Raw genomic sequence first — 14,989 nt, 5'->3', positions numbered from 1 at the left:
CTGCTGTACGGTCTTCCCTTCTTTGTTTCAGAGTATTTGAAGCAGGCTGTGGAGTCTATTTCTTTTTCCTCTCCTCTCCTCTCGTTTCCTTTCCTTTTCTCTTCTTTCTTTCCATTTTAATTAATCCCCCTTCTTTCTCTTCCGTCTTGTTCTTTAGCAGCACATCATAGAGAAAGTTGTTTCAGGTCAGCAAATTCTTATGTTTGTTGGAGAAGATGATTAGAGGAAGTCTTTCCTGGATATTCTTAATGAATGCTTCCAGTTATTCCTCTGGAAAATGTAAAATTGAGATGCAAAAGAATTAAAGTCAATTAATAGAAAGTTTATCCTTCATAAACTATCCTCTGCTGCACCCATTAAGCAATTCTTGATCATTATTATCTGAAAGATGTTAAGAGCCATGAACCAAGATTGGCCGAAATCACAATAATTACAATAGTGTTAACTCATGCTCTCCAGAAACAAAATAGAGATTTATTCTGTCGTTTATATAAATAAGAAAATACAATGAGTTCCTTTGTTCTCTTCATCAGAGGAGAAAGAGAATAACAAAGACTTTAAAGGCCTTTTTCTTCTCTTCCTGTCGCAGAAGGCTTGCTCTGTTTGTTGGGTTTCAAGACAAGGTAGCTCTACCTCAAGTTTCTATATTGCCTATAGAGAAAATATTCTTATGAAATAACTTGTAGAAGCTCCATTGCTTCATAATTGTGTCTGGGTTAGTTCCAGGTATTCCCATTAATGATGAAGGACACTACACTTGAAAGCAAGGGCAGCTGAACGGCCAGGCCAGATACCTGGGGTCACTGCTGATGCTCAGGAAATGAGGCAAGATCCTCAGCCACAAGCCTTATGTGAGATGATGGACTGAGGCTACACCTCTTGTAAGTGTCACTGCCACTGGTACTGGCTCCTATCTTTCCTGAGACATTGTGCTTCTTCAAGATGCAGGGGGAAAGTTCCCAGTTTTCTCTACTTTCATTGCCCCCGACTCCCAGCCCATAGATTCATGTATAGAGCTACTATTTCTCTGAGGCACAAATCTGACCCCAAGAGGGTAGGTTTGGAAAGTGTGGCTTTAATCCCATCACAGACCCCAAACCGTCATTCCCATTTGGCTCTCTGATCCAGCCCCAGGCCAGCTGACTGGGCTAAAGTTATCTCCACCTCTGTAGTAACTATTTTAGAGGTCTGCTGCCTTTTCCCTTCTCTGGAAATTGGATGAAGCCATGTTGATCTGCCATGGCTTATTTTAATAATTTAGAATCTCAGGAAAGAGGATTGAGCATTGAATAATATTCCTTCTCAGGCATCCTGCTGTCAGGCCCCATCCCTCCTGTGGCCAAATGCTTTCCTGAGTGACACAGTGGCAATGTCACGACATGCAGGGTGTGCCTGATTGTTCCCATTCGCTTTCTCTTTCATCCCCTCTTCCATTCTTTTAAAGGACTCGAAGCACAGAGTTTTTCTTCTCTCCTGTGGAGACAGTTTGAATTATAGTGCAGTAAATGTCCCTTTCCTCCTACCCTATTGAGGGCAGAGTGCACTTCCCTCTACCATTGATATAGGACTTGATTATGTGACTTGCTGCGGTAATGGAATATTAGTGGATATAACATGGGCAGAAGCTTTAACTATACTTGTACGATGTGACTGGCCTCTTGCATTCTGGTGATCCACCATCAGAAGAACATGCAATAGCTTGCTGCTGCCGTACTAGCTTGGGACCCAGAGTGAGCAAATACAAACAAACTTGAATGGACGTTCAACCTGGAACATGGCCCAGCTGGGCCTCAGCCTGAAGCAGCCACCTAGCAAAGCCAGATCAGCCAAACTATAGCTGATTTACAGACTCCAACATGAGAGGACATTCTCATTGATGTAAACCACTGAGATTTGAGGTGGTTTGTTATTCAGCATTAATGTGGCAATCACTGACTAATACACCACATAGCAGGAACTTCCCTTTAGACATATCCTGAACTCTCTTTCTTTGGCTAAGTGAAACTGAAGATAGCAGTCAGTGAAACCTGTCTCTTCATATGAGTGAAACCGAAGGTAGCAGCCAGTCAAATCTGGCTCTTGAGATATATAGAGAAATTTAAATAGTTTTTTAAAAAGTTTAACTCTCTCAGCTATGCTTGACTTCAATACTCTGGTCTTACTAGGAACTGAACATTTTTATTTTAGTAGTCAGTCACTAAACATTGATTGTTTCTCCCCCTTTTCATTTCTGCTTAAGAATTCTAATCTACTCCCAAGGCAAATGGATACCTTTGGCCAATCAAAGAGAAGGTCAAGTAAAATGAAGTGTGCAATAAAGAAGCACATAAATATATTTCAGAAAAAAATGTAAGTTACAGTTTCTACTGTTGCTGGTCTTTGCTTTCTTCTGCCTTTTAACCCTTTCATGGCATGGTTATGAAGTCTTTTAGTGATCAAAGTATGATCTTCAGGTCAAATCTGGCCATCTTATTTTGTATGGCCCATGAGCTAAGAATAATTTTTACAAATAAATATTTGCAATTTATTTGATGATAGGGAACTCTAACTTTTTTTTTTTTTTGAGACAGGGTTTCACTCTGTCACCCAGGCTGTTGCCATGGTGTGATCATGGCTCACTGTAGCCTTGACCTCTTGGTGCTCAGGTGATCCTCCCAACTCAGCCTCCAGAATAGCTGGGACTGTAGGTGTGTGCTCCCACACTCAGCTAATTTTTCTATTTTTTATAGAGATAAGGTTTTGTCATGTTTCTCAGGCTGGTCTCAAACTCCTGGGCTCAAGCCATCCACCCACCTTGGCCCTGCAAAGTGCTGGGGCTACAGGCGTGAACCACTGGGCCCAGTTAGAACTGTAACTTTAAACTCTTGATTAAGTGAATTTCATTCTTTTCATTAGTAGATCTGTATTCCAAAAGAATTGTACCGAATTGTTATAATCACTATATTTTGAATTTTACCAATAAAAATGTTGTGAAAATATATTTTCTTTCTTTTTATGTAAGTGTCATGTACTATCCTTGATTTTGCTTCTTGGTCCACAAAGTCTAAAATATTAACCATCTGGCCCTTTAAAGAAAAAGTCTGTTGACCTCTCTCTTAAGGCGTGAGGCTACAGTAAGAGATTTCTCTGTGCAAAAACATGCCCTGAAGAGGCAAACTCGGTAAGGTGAACAGAGGATACTTCCCTTCTCTTCCAATAATTGGCAAGAAACAGCCTTTGTTCCCAGAGAAATTTTAGAGAAACATGAAAACAAAACAGGTTTCAAAAGTCTTTATGCTTTTTTACCTTTCTTTAAACAACTTTCTTCTAAAAAACCTAACCAGGATTGTACAGACAGACATTCACTGGGCTGGTACTCACACTATGCTAAGGAAGTTAATGTGTGCCCAGGCTAAATCATAGTTAGAAACAAATGCAGCCAGCCAAGTCAGGCATGATTCACGTCACTTAAGTACAAATAGCTTAAAGGGCACCTGAACTAATTCACAACTAATTAAACTCTTACATTTATTATCATCTAAATCTAAAACTTAGGTGATCTCTTTGGTGGGCTGTGATTTTTTCCTAATCACTATTAATATTTTTGACTTCAGTTAGCAATCATAATTACTAGATGTACTTACTTTGATTTTTAAAAATAACTCATATTTCCTTTCATTACTCCAAATGGTGAAATGTGTTTTGTTTTCACTTTCCACATCATACATTGATCCATTTAATATATAGGTTAGTATTTAATTGTGATAATAATTGGTCTTTACTTGATGAGGTAAATTTTTTTGTTTATCCCTTTTAGGTATCATTGTAATTGTTTCGTGGTTAATATTGTGTGGGTTGGTGGCACTGGTTTGGTGCATAAATAATAATGGAATTACTTCATCTTTAAGTTTTTGAGATTTTTACTTAGTAAATACTTGTAAAAGTTTGATTTTTTTTCCTGCTGGGATACTTATAAACCGCTTGTGATTTATATTTCATTTTTGCTTTTTATCATTTTACTTTCTGAGCATCTGTTTGATTATAACAATAATGCTATAATACCATGCCAGTCACTCCAGATTTGGCTAGTGCTCTAACGCAGGTTGGGGATGCTTCCAATGCTGCAGAGAATCTCCGTTAGAGGCATGTCAGTGGATAAAGTTGTTAAGCCTGCTCTGACATTTCCCAAGAGCTCCTCAAGGTTCTGTGCTCCCAAACTACAGAGACTACAGTTTTGATCTAAGGGGAAAAATTGACTTAACTGGTACATTTACATTTTTATGATTGTATCTCTAAAGCTTATTACCTTAATAATTCCTCCCATATGCCCACTGCTTTTCAGAGTCAGTGCAATGCCTATATTTTGTAATCAAGTTTTCCCTTTTAGATGCCTGTCATTTTTCATGGAATTCTGAAGCCTTCTACATTAGAGGAAGATTATGCATGAAAGGAACTGAGCACAGAGCATGACACATTAATAAATGCTCATTAAATGGTAGCTGTATTGCTTGACTTTATTTTGTTTAAAATCCCTAGGTAGTTTTATAGAAATTTGTGGTACTATTTTTACATTGAAATTCAAAAGCCTGGTTATAAGACTAAATGCCTATGGTTGAGAAAATGCTATATTTCTTAGAACACCTGACTAGAGAAGTCATTAATATCACCCTAAGCACGAAGGAGAGAATTGTACTGATCACTGTATTGTAAGTCCTTTGTGGAGATATTCTTGACTGGGTCTATTCTATAACAAAAATAGGTTATTTTCAAAAAGCTACTTGATTAGAATACCTATTTTTGGTCCCAACGTTTAGCTGCTGTGATACTGTGCATTTATGCTGCATGGGTTACTGCGTATTTATGCAGTATTAATTTTAAGGCATCTCTGTGGTGTTCCTGAAAGCTGCACAGAAAGGCCCAGAAGGAGGCGCATGCTTATTCTACATGAGAGAAACTTTTCTTAAATATTGGCCAACTATTGTGAAGTCAGGACTGGAATCCCTAAAAGTCAGAATCTCAGTTAACTTCTGTAAACCATGAGTTCCCTTGCCCTTTCATCAACGTCTGGACTGTACTTACAATGTTTAAAAAAATCACGAATTATATCACAATTTAAAAAATGTATCCTGATTAATAAAACTATTTCATTAACGAAGTTACAAGGTCAAATACAAAGTTACTTCCAAGGAGTATAAAGGGTTTGATGATCTCATCATTATCCTTGTGGTATTGTTGTAGGACTTTGTCGTTAGTTGAGCTAAAGATGGGGTCCTTGTCGCATGGCCATGAAATATTAGGCTCACAGACACTTTGAAGGGTGAGAAAAATGCAATTTATTGGGGGAAAAGGAAAAAAAAAGAGGAAACAGGGACCCTCAGCAGAGCGAGAGTCCTGCTAGTATATGCTTCCCGCCTCGGAGATCGAATCTGAGGCTCCACCCAGGAAGAGGAGGGGACACGCTCCTCCCCGCTGCAAACAGCTCAAGCTTCTGTGGCTCCACCGCAGTAGGCACTCCTCCCAGTGGACAGACCGGTTGGAGTTTTTCCAGGAACCGCTTTACACTTGGCTGTCTCACTATCAAATGCCCCAGCAGATCAAACCCAAAGAATATTTGCTAAATTCATCTATTTTGGTAAATACTTGCTTCTCTTACTTTGTCTTCCAAATGTGGTGTGGCTGGGTTTGAGTCCAGGGAATACCCAGCCAGGTAGTCCTCAACAAAAAGTCCAACGTAGTCCTCAACAAAAATATTTCCAACAGGATCAGTTTTGTCTAGGTCCACAAGAAAAGCCCACAATCAGAGCAATTTACATGAAAATAAAAAAGAATGAATGGCCATAAACATCATCAGGAAAGTGCCATTGGAAATTCCCTTTGAGATAAGATTTTCATTAGCCCAGCAATGATCCTGTTCAGTGAACAAGTGCTCTTCTGATCTTTTTGGCCACTCATTAACTGTTACAAGAACAAATAATACATGGGTGGCTTGGCACCCATCCTTGCCACATTACTGAATGCAAATTAGCTCAAGGCCTGTGGATTTCATATATTTCTCAAACCGTGTTTTCCTTTGGGAAGTCATTTTGTTCATTGAGGCAAGCACAGGACACCATTTATTCATTTAGCAAATACTTAGTTTGCTCTGTGTCAGACGCTGTGGTAAGGGTTAAGACTACAGCAGTAAATAAGTCAGACAAAAATCCCTGTTTTCATGGAGTTTACACTCTAACTGGGGAGAGAACCAACGGTGTGATAAGTGCTATGATTGGGGAGGTGCGGGTTATCCTATGACCACATTTGTAATTGAAAAAAGGATGTGAGTGGCTGATGATTGGATCCACATGTTGGGTGGCTTGCTCTTATGGGCGTTGAATTTTCCTAAGGTTGTGTTTCTGCATGTGGATGGAGATAGACTGCCCAAGAGTTTGGTGAAAAGGGAGAAGTAATGGGAGGTTGGTAGATGATAGGAACCAGAAGAGGTAGCAAAACGCCACCGGTGTCATAAGAGCAGAGGAGGTTCCCAAGGACACTGACAGCACCTCCCAGCTCAGGTTGAGAGGGTGTATGGAGAGAGCTCTGCTCTTTTTTTCATTTTTCTTTTTTTTTTAGAGACAGAGTCTCACTCTGTTGCCTAGGATGGAGTACAGTGGTGTGATCATAGCTCACTGTAGCCTTGAACTTTTGGGCTCAAGGAGTCCTCCTGTTTCAGTCTCCCAAGTAGCTGAGACTACTTGTGTGCACTAGTAGCTGGCTAGAAAGATGGTTTTTTGGGCAGGTTAGGAGTAAGAAGGAGTGTTTAGTGAGGAGGTTGGTAAAGTTTGTTAACCATTGAGAGGTGTCCCAAGGGGCCACCCATTGAAAGCATGGGAGGGAGAAGAGCAGTAGAAAGTTGGCTCAGTGGAGAAGCAGCAAAGAATATTTTGGGGTAAGTGTGCTGGGGTGGCAGATGACTAGAAGGGCTTACATCTTGAAGTGGGACTAAGGTTTGCAGGAATATAAGGCACAAGGACATGCAGACCTCTGGAATCACTGGGGAGTCTGTTGAATTGCACTTTTGAGGGACACTTAGCCTTATTTGGGGGACTCTCACTTCTTTAAAGGGTCAGCCAAGGACCGGATGAATTGTGTGTAGGCACCGTGCATGGCTAGCAGCCTCATCCATCTTACTTCGTGTGATAAGGACTTTGAGAGCATTGAGGTTCCTCCATGATAGTGTGAAGGGTGGGGATGAAAGTTCATCAAATAATGTCTAAGCCTTGCTGATGCGGTGAAGTTCAATCTGAAAAGACCACCATGGCTTATGCTTTTCTTATTGTGCCTTTCTTCAAACTGGTTTAGGGGAATTTTACTAAATCACTTCAAGATTCTCTAAAATAATGATCTATTAAGAAATAATTAAGGATGTAGGGGAGAGTCAGTAAAGCAAACACTGGGGAGAAGGAAGATATGGATAAAAAGCTGTGAAGGGAATAAGAAAATACTGGCAAAATCACCGGAAAGCTTGGAGAGTATTAAGCAAACTGCAGGCTACTGTGATCAGTCATCTCCTGTGAAAAAGCACTTAAGGGTCTTCACATTGGTATCAAACTCCGGAGGAAACGGAGGATTAGGGCAAATCTGTTTAGTCCCAAAGCCTCCACACCCCTCCCCAACACTGCCTTTCAGGTTCATGTACCACGTTTGGCACTGTCTTTAGAACATCCCTGGGAGTGCTGTCGGCACAAGCAGAATTTCTCAGGATTGCTTCAGTCTCTGTGTCCTGAGCTGATTTTTTTATGTTTCCATCCTTTCTTTCTTAGGTTTTTGTGAAAGGGAAGAAAGCATTCCCTGATACTCAATTGCTAGTGCCAATATTAGCATCTTGAGGTGAATGAAACCCTCCCTGGCACCGCTTTGCCCCCCCCCTCACCCCAGGACTTGACTTGGCCTTTCAGTGGTCTGCAAACCTGTCATCCAGCAGCCATGGGTGTGGCAGGCTACAAAGAAGTGACTGGATTTCCTGGGCAATTGTTTAAGGTATGTGCATACTTACCAGTCAGCACATATTTTCTGGGCACAGTATTGATACTACTACTAATAGTGGTAATTACTTCTTACATGCTTCATGTGCAAGATGCTGTTCTAAGCATTTTACTACAATATAAGGCATATGAGGATAGTGCTTTTTGCCTGTTTTTTATTCACTGTTGTATCCCAAGTACTTAGAACTGTGCCTGGTATGCAGAGGCAATCAATAAATATTTTTTGAGTGAAATTATTTATTAAATTGTCACCACAACCATCTTATGTAGGTACTATTATTATCTCCATTTTACAGATGAGAAAACTGAGTGTTTCAGTGATTTGCTATGATTGCACAGCTAAAAAGTAGCAGAGTCGTTTTGAACCAGTGGGACGGTTGTTTTGCAAAAATGGCAAAGCAGTTTACATAACAATAACGAAAACAAATTTGGCTGAATGCAAAATGAAATGCACTTGGATAACCTCACTTTTGGATAACTGAGGATTGAATCATTTACCATATTCTTGGCACATACGAAGTTAACAAATAGCTGTAGTTGTTATTTTTTCTTTGTAAGTAACTTACATTTTCTACACTAACATCTTATGAATTGTTAGCTATTTTTTGGCCCTCAAGAACACACCTCATTTTGTTGGTCCAGATGGCATTTCTTGAGGCTGCCAAAAAAAAACCACAAACAACGTAAAAATATTAACATCTAAATTTTAAGGGAAAAATAATATCTCTTCTTCTGAAAACCAATAATTCAAATTCTGGAAGCCTAAAAATGCCAATCATCAGCAACATCACTTATTGGTCATCAGAGAGCTGTGTCCTTTTAAGGTATCATATTCCAAAACACGCACTTGATTTCCAAAAATGTAGAGAGTGAGAAATTCTATGATTCTCCATATTTAGAAAATTCCAAAAAGTACATCCCAGCAGATGTTATAAGTAGCATTTAAAAGATGAAGTAATTAAATTGTCCTTCTTTGTAGCAGAAATTAAAGATGAGTTTACTATGATCTTAGAAAGATGAAAGACTGGCAACTCCTTTCTGGCATCTCAGGTAACAATGTATCTTTCTAGGCACTCTTGCTGTCAGATTTATTTGTAGCCACTTAAAGGAATTAGTAAAATGGTTTAAATGAACATGGAAATACTCAAGAACAATCTGCAGTTCTTAGCTCTGGGATGTAGAGATGAGAAATACCTTCCCTGTCCTTCAAGTAACTCATAATATAGAAGGGAAAATGGAAAAGAAAGATGAACAGGAACATAAAACCCAAATTATAATAAAACACAATGCAGGCACTGCAGATGCGGCAGGCATGGGATGTGCACTCCTTCACTGGGGAGCATGCCTGAAGGTTTCCTGGTGGAGCTGTCACTTGAACTGAGTTTTGAAAGACACATCTAGGTATTTCTAGATGAGACAGCAAAAAGTACAAGGCAACAGAGAAGAAAGTGGCAAGAACTCCAGTGTGCCTATAACAAAGACTGTGGAGGGAGTGAATCTGGAGAAGTCATCGGGACCCACGTTGTGAAGGACTTTGCTTGGATGCAAGGAGATTACATTTTGCTCTAGGGAAAACTGAGAAAGAATCAAAGGTGAGAAGCAGGGGAGTGAAAAATTGAATTTGCATTTGTGGAGAGATAGTATATTGAACATCTGGCTGGATAATATCACATTGGTGCAAAAGTAATTGCGGTTTTTGTGATTACTTTCAATGGCAAAACTGCAATTACTTTTGCACCAACCTGATAGTTTGAGATATTAGCTGACGTTGTTTCTTTCTTTCTTCTTGCAGTTCTCTTTCTCTACCGCTTGCCTGCCTCATGCTGCCAAATTCAGACTCCTGGCTCTGTGCTCATTGGCTTAGAGTTGCAGCAAGAAACAGGGTCACCAAAACCAGAGAGATTGTGTCTCTGAAACCTAAACACTTTATGGGGAGTTTTTCCACCAAAACTGGTGGAAAAGTAAAAGAAGGGATTTAAGAGGATACAATAAATATTCAAAATGTTGTGGCCAGGAACATAAAGAGCTGAAGATTTCTTTCAGACTAAAGAGATTCTGACCCTGTATGAGTTAAGAATTTCTGTTTTGTGCTCTATGCATTTTCTCCCTTTCTCCGTTTCTAGAAGGTGGTCAGGATTTTGTGTTTCTTTGCCTAAGGGAGTTTGGGGTCTTAACATTTAAAAGCTGAGTTGCCAGAAGAAACAAATCTTTTCTGAGGGAGCCCTTATATTGTTAAGGGAAGGGGAGAGAAGAGAGGCAAGAGATTTTCCAACCTAGCAAAGGGAGTAGAAGTCTTTAGGATGAATGCAGACCTCACTCCATTCCCTTATACAGTAGTCCCCCCCTTTGTCTGTGGGGGATAAGTTCCAAGGCCCCTAGTGGGTGTCTGAAACCATGGATAGTGCCACCTGTCTACACTATGTTTTTTTTTTCTATACATACCTACCTACGATAAAGTTTAATTTATAAATTAGGTACAGTAAGAGATGAACAACAGTAACTAATAAAATAGAAGAATTATAATGATATACTGTAATAAAAATTGTGTGCATGTGGCCTCTCTCTCTTTCTGTCTCAAAATATCTTGTTATACTATACTTAACCATTTTTCTTCTCGTGACTGTGTGAGGTGATAAAATGCTCACATGTTGAGAGGAAGTGAGCTGAATGACGTAGGCATTGTGACATAAATGGAAATTTTCAGAAATAAACAACTGTTAAGTTTTAAATTGCACACCATTCTGAGTACCAGTGATGAAATCTTGCTCCACCCTGGTCTGTCCTGCCCGGATTGCCATTAGTCACTTAGTAGCCATCTTGGGTGTAGATTCACTGTCATGGTATCACAGTACCTGCATTCAAGTCAACCTTATTTTACTTAATGATGCCCTCAAAGGGCAAGAGTAGTCACGTAATATTTTCAGACTGCCCTTGACTGCAGGTAACTGAAACTGCAAAAAACAAAACCATGGATAAGGGGGACTATTGCAGTGCCCCAGGAAGCTGGCACCATTTAGGCTGAGCTCATGCTTCTGGGTCCACCAGTCTCAGCAAAGATCCCTATGCTTAGGGAGAACTCACTGGGCCACCAACCTTCAAGATATAGGGTTTTAATTGACATAAACCTTTTGGGACTGTCATGTAATCCTGGAGAAAGAGATTTGGGGAGACTAGAAGAAACTCAATAATAACCAAGAATAAAAATTTCTGCTCAGGGTTAGATTTAACTAGGCTTTAGAAAAAAATGATTTGACTTTTCATCCATCCTCAAGTTAGTGGATCAAAATTCACGCCCATTGCACATTATAGAATCATTTATGTGGTGTGTTGAGGAGGAAGTACTAGAAAACATCTGAACTGGAGATAGGCAATTGGTTAGGAGGCTTATACCAAAAGTCAAACTAAGAATGACAAGAGTCTAAACTCAGGCAGGAGCTCTGGGACTGGGGCAAAGTTGGTGGACAGGAGAGATGCTCAGGAGGTGAAATTCAAAAGGGGAAGGGTTTCAGTCAGGGCCTAGTCAGGAGACAGAAGCCACACAGTGATTAAACAGGGAAAGTTTAATAATACAATCATATTAATCAGTAGCACAGGATTAAGTACTAAGAGGTAAAGAGAGCTAAAAAAAATAAAGGCATAGAAGACATGAGAAGGAGCCATTGACCCTGAGAATGAGGCAGAACACTCAAGGAAGGAACACATTTGGAAAAGCTCCTACCTGCAAGGCTGAGATTCAGATCTTGATAGGGAGGATGTTTCTGTATCCACTGGTTGGTGAAGAGGTTTGCTGAGGGTTGCAGCCTGAGGCTGGCAAGCAGGAAATCACCTGCTAGGATGCTGACCGCACCTGCCATCAAGCTGGCCTCTGGGTTCTGGTGAAATTTGTTGGGAGGCTACCTGTAGGGGTGCTGCTGAACATGCCAGGAAGCCATTTTCCAGCCCTTCTGGCTGGGAAGCTGGCTGTGGCACCAGTGGCACTGTCTGGGAAGCTGTCCATGGGGAGGCTGCTGAGCACCACTGTGTGTCCTTTATACTGGACAAGCACCACAGGAGCAAGAAGAGAGAAAAGAAAACTGGAACCAAGAAGAGAAGCCCCTTCCTTCTTCAGTCTCCACTTATCTTCACTGACAAAGCTTCACTTTGGGCTGGCTGGCAGAGGAGAAATATTTATAAGGTCCAGCTCCAGGATCATCAGCAGGCAATGAAGGGTAGGTTTGGAGCTCAGAGGCAATAGATTGATAGCTGGTGTGGCACTGGGGGCCCTCTAAGGTGACTGCAGTGGTCTGAGTGTTTATGTCCCTCCCAAATTCATAGGTTGAAATCCTAACCCTCAAAATCATGTTATCGTGCAGCGAGGTTTTGGAAAGGTGATAATATCCCTCATGAATGAGATCACTGTTCATATAAAAGAGGCCCCAGGGAGCTCCCTGTTCCTTCCATCATGTGAGAACACAGCGAGAAGGAGCCATCTATGCACCAGGAAATAGACCCTCACCAGACATGGAATCGGTTGGCCTCTTGATTGTAGACTTCCCAGTCTACAGAACTGTGAGAAATAAATTTTTGTTGTTTTTAAGCTACCTCATTCATTGTATTTTGTTATAGCAGCCAAAATGGACTAAACATGATTTATAGGTTTTTAGCTTGAGTGATAGGATTTTGGGAAGAATTTGATGGATTTGGGTCACATTTTTTGAGTCCATAAGATTGCATGTAGAATGAAAATGGGACATGACTGATAAGGGAAACATGGGAATATCAATATTTTAAGGGTAGGTAAAAAAGACACCTCTGAAATAAATCAAGAGGAAGGAAAGTTCTAGGGGGTAAAGTTAGGAAGGAGTGGTGTTATGGAAGCCAATAGAAGAGAGATTTAAAGAAAGAAAGGAGTAGTGAATAGTGCGAAGTGCTGCAGAGAGGCCAAGTAAAACTAGGAACTGAAATTGCAATACAATTTAGGAGCTGGGAGATCACGTACAGAACCTTATTCCGTAGAGCACAAGTGTTAAAAGTGAATAAAGGAGTAAGAGGATTGGACCATGCAGGTTTAGCAAGTTATTGCTCTAGAGTTTTGTAAGATGAAGTGAGGTATAAGGTGCTATGACTATTTTCAGGGTGGGGGCTTGTTTTAGAGTTGGAAGAAAGGCATATAATACAAATAATTGTAATACAAGGTATACCGCAGTGAACATTGTATGAAACTACAAATGAAGTGTAATTGGAACATGAGGATGGAAGAGCTTATCTCAGGCAGAAAGCATCATAAGAGGTCTGTGGTAGGAGGATGCATTGAAGTAGGGCTTTGCAAGATAGGCAGAGTACAGGAGGCACAGAATAGAACAACTGAAAACACTGAGGGGGAAAAGTATAGGACAGGTGGGATGATTGTGAAGTTTGACCTCTGTGTGATATGTCAAATGGCAAATATTCAGAGTACTATTGGAAGTGGAAGTGCAAAGAAAGGAATTTTTATATAACTGTTGACAATTTAACAAGTACTCTATAGACAATGCCTAGAAAGTCCAATGTATGCTGTCAGAACTTGACTAGCACTGTGCCTAGTGAGAGTGCTGAGGACAGTTACACAGGGGGCTGATTGGATGAATGAGAAACTGGGAAGAAATATGCCAAGTCAGGGGATTACTGAGGTGGCACTGGTCCAGCCCAGGAATCAAAAGCTTTAATTGGAGAGTAGCTGAGAAAATAGCTCAGAGGGGAGGTAAAGGTGTTCTGCAAATTAAGTGACAAGAAATAGTATTGAGATGTTGAAATCTAGCAGACAGGGAAGTATACGCATTAGTTTACACAGATTGCTTTAGAGATGATGATGCCAATTAGCAGAGATGGAGAAGAATATGGATAGTTTTGGCTTGGGCAGAGTTTTAGTTTTGGACAAACTAAGTAATCTTAGGAGATTAGAAAATTTTGATTCTCATCTCTTCCATCTTTCACACAGTGGCTACAATATACTGGGTGCTCGATATATGTGAGTCACTATGTGAAGAACTTGAAGAATAGGCTCTCATCTGGGTCTCAAGACTACTTCTGAGGTTCTTTCTGTTTTACATGTGAGGAAGTAGAACCTAAAAGAAGAAGTCGTATGATAGATATCCTATAGCCAGTAAGTGTCAGAGCCAGGATAGAAGGCCAGGTTTCTCTGAATCCAGGCCCAGGCTTACCTATTACATACGGCTATACTTTTGTGTATGTTGTTCCCTTAATCAACTAACTTGTAATTCCTGGTGACCAGGAGTCACATCTTGTACTGCTTGATGCAAATCACTAAGCTCTCAAATCACTAAGTACGAGACTGTCTGCATTTGAGTATTCAATCAGAATCTGTTGAACAAGTGAATGCTGAAGTCCACTTAATGGTCTCTGAGGGGCTTGGAGAAGTCGAAACTCCCATATTTACCAAATAAATATGTTCTTGTACTTAAGAAAATACAGCTGCTTAACTCAATTGGTTCGAGCGTGATATGAATGAGACCAAGGTCATAGGTGTAATTCCCTTGTGGGCTGTTTCACTTGGGACACTTTTTATGCTCTCAATCTTAAACAGAGTTTCTGGCAAATGCAAATACATACAATTTTCCCCAAGGGAACCAGGGAAGAAAAGAAGAAAGAAAGAATCGGTGCCAATTCATCACTACTGCTGGAAAAACACCTTGAATAATATTACCTACTTCTGGTAGGTCACTGGTGTGGTTTATGTTTACATATGAAGAATTGTTCATAATTATGATGTGCTGTGCTTGAATTCGTTATACTAAAATACAAATTAGGACACGCACATTAAATAGAAGAGCATATATTAATTTAAACAAAACATTAAAATTATTTCTTGAAGACTTTATAGCAGAAGAAAATACCCTTGATTCTCTTAAAAATGAATTTGATTTATACATAAGAATACCTTTACTAAATTAAGTGATATATTCCTGAAGAGTTCTCTAGTCATTGTGTTATAAGACATTTGCTTTTGGAAG

Source organism: Gorilla gorilla, chromosome 6, assembly GCF_029281585.2.
Source record: "Gorilla gorilla gorilla isolate KB3781 chromosome 6, NHGRI_mGorGor1-v2.1_pri, whole genome shotgun sequence".
Lineage (NCBI taxonomy): Eukaryota > Metazoa > Chordata > Mammalia > Primates > Hominidae > Gorilla > Gorilla gorilla.
The sequence above is the reverse complement of the archived record's forward strand: the minus strand, read 5'-3'. Positions refer to the sequence as shown.